The sequence below is a fragment of the Bubalus bubalis genome, chromosome 3, assembly GCF_019923935.1.
Source record: "Bubalus bubalis isolate 160015118507 breed Murrah chromosome 3, NDDB_SH_1, whole genome shotgun sequence".
Lineage (NCBI taxonomy): Eukaryota > Metazoa > Chordata > Mammalia > Artiodactyla > Bovidae > Bubalus > Bubalus bubalis.
This window is the reverse complement of record NC_059159.1, coordinates 64,370,104-64,375,997: the sequence shown is the minus strand read 5'-3', so window position 1 is coordinate 64,375,997 and position 5,894 is coordinate 64,370,104.

Genomic DNA, 5,894 nt, shown 5'->3' with positions numbered 1-5,894 from the left:
AAGCAAAATGGCTGTCTGGGGAGGCCTTACAAATAGCTGTGAAAAGAAGGGAAGAGAAAAGCAAAGGAGAAAAGAAAGATATACCCATTTGAATGCAGAGTTCCAAAGAATAGCAAGGAGAGATAAGAAAGCCTTCCTTGGTGATCAGTGGAAAGAGAGGAAAACAATAGAATGGGAAAGACAAGATCTCTTCAAGAAAATTAGAGATACCAAGGGAACATTTCATGCAAATATGGGCTCAATAAAAGACAGAAATGGTATGGACCTAACAGAAACAAAAGATATTAAGAAGAGGTGGCAAGAATACACAGAAGAACTGTACAAAAAAGATCTTCACAACCCAGATAATCAGGATGGTGTGATCACTCACCTAGAGCCAGACATCCTGGAATGCGAAGTCAAGTGGTCCTTAGAAAGCATCACTATGAACAAAGCGAGTGGAGGTGATGGAATTCCAGCTGAGCTCTTTCAAATCCTAAAAGGTGGTGCTGTGAAAGTGCTGCACTCAATATGCCAGCAAATTTGGAAAACTCAGCAGGGGCCACAGGACTGGAAAAGGTCAATTTTCATTCCAATCCCAAAGAAAGGCAATGCCAAAGAATGCTCAAACTACCGCACAATTGCATTCATCTCACACGCTAGTAAAGTAATGCTCAAAATATTCCAAGCCAGGCTTCAACAGTATGTAAACTGTGACCTTCCAGATGCTCAAGCCAGTTTTAGAAAAGGCAGAGGAACCAGAGATCAAATCGCCAACATCCGCTGGATCATAGAAAAAGTAAGAGAGTTCCAGAAAGAAATCTATTTCTGCTTTATTGACTATGCCAAAGTCTTTGACTGTGTGGATCACAATAAACTGTGGAAAATTCTGAAAGAGATGGGAATACCAGACCATCTTACCTGCCTCTTGAGAAACCTATATGCAGGTCAGGAAGCAACAGTTGGAACTGGACATGGATCAACAGACTGGTTCCAAATAGGAAAAGGAATACGTCAAGGCTGTATATTGTCACCCTGCTTATTTAACTTATATGCAGAGTACATCATGAGAAACGCTGGACTGGAAGAAGCACAAGCTGGAATCAAGATTGCTGGGAGAAATATCAATAACCTCAGATATGCAGATGACACCACCCTTAGGGCAGAAAGTGAAGAAGAACTAAAGAGCCTTGATGAAGGTGAAAGAGGAGAGTGAAAAAGTTGACTTAAAGCTCAACATTGAAAACTAAGATCATGGCATCCAGTCCCTTCACTTCATGGCAAATAGATGGGGAAACAGTGAGAGATTTTATTTTTGGGGGGCTCCAAAATCACTGCAGATGGTGACTGCAGCCATGAAATTAAAAGATGCTTACTCGTTGGAAAGAAAGTTATGACCAACCTAGACAGCATATTAAAAATCAGAGACATTACTTTGTCAATAAAGGTCCATCTAGTCAAGGCTATGGTTTTTCCAGTGGTCATGTATGGATGTGAGAGTTGGACTATAAAGAAAGCTGAGCAGCGAAGAATTGATGCTTTTCAACTGTGGTGTTGGAGAAAACTCTTGAGAGTCCCTTGGACTGCAAGGAGATCCAACCAGTCCATCCTAAAGGAAATCAGTCCTGAATGTTCATTGGAAGGACTGATGTTGAAACTGAAACTCCAATACTTTGGCCACCTGATGCAAAGAGCTGACTCATTTGAAAAGACCCTGATGCTGGGAAAGAGTGAGGGCAAGAGGAGGAGACAATGGAGGATGAGATGGTTGGATGGCATCACTGACTCAATGGACATGAGTTTGGGTAAAATCCGGGAGTTGGTGATAGACAGGGAGGCCTGGTGTGCTGAGGTTCATAGATTCGCAAGGAGTCGGACATGACTGAGTGAACTGAACTGAACTGATACTTGAATGGCCTAGTGGTTTTCCCTACTTTCTTCAATTTAAGTCTGAAGTTTGCATTAAGGAGTTCATGGTCTGAGTCACAGTCAGCTCCCAGTCTTGTTTTTGTTGACTGTATAGAGCTTCTCCATCTTCAACTACATAAAATATATAATCAATCTGACTTTGGTATTGACCATCTGGTGATGTCCAAGTGTAGAGTTGTCCCTTGTGTTGTTGGAAGAGGGTTTTTGCTATGAACAGCAGGTTTTCTTGGCAAAACTCAGTTAGCCTTTGTCCTGCTTCATTCCGTACTCCATGGCCAAACTTGCCTGTTACTCCAGGTATCTCTTGATTTCCTAGTTTTGCATTCCAGTCCCCTATGATGAAAAGGACATCTCTTTTGGGTATTAGTTCTAGAAGGTCTTTTCGGTCTTCAAAGAACCATTCAACTTCAGCTTCTTCAGCATTACTGGTTGGGGCATAGGCTTAGATTACTGTGATATTGAATGGTTTGCTTTGGAAACAGATTGAGATTATTCTGTCATTTTTGGATTGCACCCATGTACTGCATTTTGGACTGTTGTTGATTATGAGGGCTACTCCATTTCTTCTAAGGAATTCTTGCCCACAGTAGTAGATATAATGGTCATCTGAATTAAATTTGCCCATTCCTGTCCATTTTAGTTCACTGATTCCTAAAATGTGGATGTTCACTCTTGCCAGCTCCTCTTTGACCACTTCCAATTTACCTTGATTCCAGGTTCCCCTGCAATATTATTCTTTACAGCATTGGACTTTACTTTCACCATCAGACACATCCACAAATGGGCGTTGTTTCTGCTTTGGCTCAGCCTCTCCGTTCCTTCTGGAGTTATTTCTCCACTCTTCTCCAGTAGCATGTTGGACACTCACTGACCTGTGGGGTTCATCTTTCAGTGTCATATCTTTTTGCCTTTTCATACTGTTCATGGAGTTCTCAAGGCAAGAATGCTGGAGTGGTTTTCCATTTCCTTCTCCAGTAGATGGTGGTGAGACCAAAAGTGGGATCCAGCTGCTTGCAGCTCAAAAGGCAGGGTTGGTGGAAAGGAAAGTTTGTTTTGTTTCGGATGCTGGCAAGTGGTGGGGGAGCACAGGAGGGCAGACTCCTGTCTAAAGGCTGACCCCCGCTCCACTGACAGCCAGGGTACGGGAGCTTTTATAGACAGAGAGAGGCAGCTCCAACGCAGAAACAGCACAGTAAGCTCCAACAGTCATCTTGAAATTGGTCATCAGTGGTCTGACTAGTGTCACCTTGATTGTTTCAAGTACAGTTAGTCTTCAGTTCCAGGGTTGGTTTGATCCCATTTCTTTGAGGACGTTTCTCAAAATTGCGGCAGCTGATGTCGTAGCTACAGTCTGGTCATCATGTAGTTAAGTTCTCCACCTGGTGGGAGTTTCAGTATCTCTAAGACTGCTCGCAGGATAGGCTCAGAATATTGTCTATAGCCCTTGAGGAAGAACGAAAGGTCCTTCACCATGTTTACTGACTATTATCCCTTTTCCTGTTGGCCTGTTTTCCTTTGTTTCTTCATCTTTTAACCCCCTGATTAAACTTACTCTTTGGCTAAGGTTTTCCCACAGACAAAAGTCTGACAGAGGACATGGAGGACAAGGACCATGAGGTCCTGGTTCATTTCGGTGGGCTGTGATCATTTCTTTATTTGTTCATACCACTCAGACTTTCTAAAATTAAACATTAGTACCATATTTTCAGAAATTTAAACATAAAATTGGTGGATAAGGAGAATGATCTCATACAGGACAGTATTTGTCAACAGAATCTGGGAGAATCCTTGCAGGAATTCTCCCTGAGCTTCCATATCCTGTTTCCACAGCTGTTTTCCCCATTACTGATCTGTGACTGCTTATGATGTCCCCATAAGATCCCCTGGTAAACTCCTTCCATCAGCTGAGCTCGGTGCCCTGAACAGTACTGCCGTTTGCACTATGCCATCTATCATTTCCTGGTAATAACACACCGCTTGCTCAGATTTCAGGTCTGATCACCTCTGTGCTAAGAATGAAATGATTGGAGCAGCTCTCTGAAGGAGGCTGACCTGGAGCAGTGTGTCTGGAAGGCTGGAGAGTGATGAAGACAGTATGGTGCTTCTGCCTCTTCATGTGGCTGCAGGGGCACCGAGTCTCCACGTTCACAAGACTTGCCAGTTGACTGAGAAAGAGAGCTCCTCAAGAGCAGCACCCAACATCTGGCCTTTCCAGTGCCTAACATGTTCTGATATATGCTTGGAACTTAACAATGAAGAGGAGTGAGTAACTGTTCAGTGGTGGTGATCGATTTTTGCTAATGGAGATCAGCCAGTCAATTACTATTTTATTGAGCCCGTGATGTGCCACTTTGTGTTTGGAGTTAGATTCCACGAAATTGTAGCGGAAGGAACAGTGGATTTGTGTATCATGCAGTGTAAACGTGAAGACTCAGGAACCTATGGATTGCTGCAGACTCGTCTTCCAGTGTAAATGTGAAGATTCAGGAATCTGTGGAGCCTTCCTAAGAGGTATTTGGATCCTCCCACTAGTGATGACTGAAGGTTAGTGGCCCCAGGGCTCCTGATCCGGATTAAGCATAGTTGGGTAGACCAGGCAGAGGTTGGTCACTGTTGAATCAGGCAGTTTGCCAGGGTCCAGTGGTCACAGATGGGGGCAGGCAGCATGCAGCGTCAAAGGTTCACGGGACAGTGCATCTGCCGCCCATCAGTGTGGCTCCCGGGACCAGCTCTGTCTGAAGCTGCCTCTGACTTTCAGTCTGGAAACTTAGATGAAAGTGGACCCTGCCCACCTCTCCCTGTGCTGTGATGAAACAGAGTCACCTGACTTTCCCTAATTAGGTCCCTTACAATCAACAGATTCTACAAGAAGTCCTTTTTGCCAGGACACACCAGGAATCTGAGTGCCCTAGGGGCAGTGGGCCTTCTCAGCACTGGTGCTACCATCCAGGGTTGGGACATGCCTTGTCAGGGGCTCATTCCTGATTGCTGGAGTCAATGGTTCGCACTTCCAGGGCCTCATTCTGCTTCAGTAGGAGTGTGGCTGCATCCCAGGACCTGGAATTCCAAGTACATCCTGTCTTGTCTTGTCTTTTTTATACTATTTATTTAGCTATTTACTTTGACTGCCCCAGGCCTTAGTTGCAGCACATGGATTCTTTGAACTTCTTTAAGACATACAGGATCATGTTGTAGCATGTGAGGTCTAGTCCCCTGACCAGGTATGGATCCTGGACCCCCTGCATTGGACCACCAGGGAAGCGCCCCCTCCCTGTCTTTTGTCTGCAGCAGCTCACATAATGGAGTGTTTATTTCAGAGGCTAGATGTGATATCTGTTGTCTTGAAAGCATGAAAAAGTTGGAAATAAATATCTTTTTTAAAATTGTATCTTGGATCAGGAGCTTAAAGTTAGGTGAATCCTAGAATCAATCACTCTCTTCAGGAGTACATAGGAATTCTTGATCCCATTTCCATTGTCTTTTATTAATCTGTTTCATTAACAATCTATCCCCTAAATAGTAAACCCAGTGACTTTTCGTAACTATTATTGTTGCAGTATGTGTTTCCTCAACCTGTACTGTGATCAGCTGTACTTTTCTATTGTACTTTTGTTTTCTGTTGTACTTTTGTTTCTATTGTACAGGTTTTCTTGACCTGTACTTTTCTATTGTAGCATTTTATTGGGTCTGAGAACCTTCAAGTATGCAACCCCAACTGCTACAACTGATTTTATGTGTCGCTATATGGTTCTGGTAGTTAATGTGTGAATTCTCATTCTTTAGAATACTACAGAATGAGGCCTATATATTTTCTTTTACATATAATTTGACAGAAACGTTTTAAAATGCAGTAATTCTTTAAAGGAAAACCAGATGCTCAAGTGGGTCAGCCTGCGGAGGGCGCACCTGCCCGGCAGGCGGAGTAGGCGGGGCCTCGGCCACGCGCAGACTTGGAGGCGGGCTGGGGGCGGTGCCTTTTCTCTGTG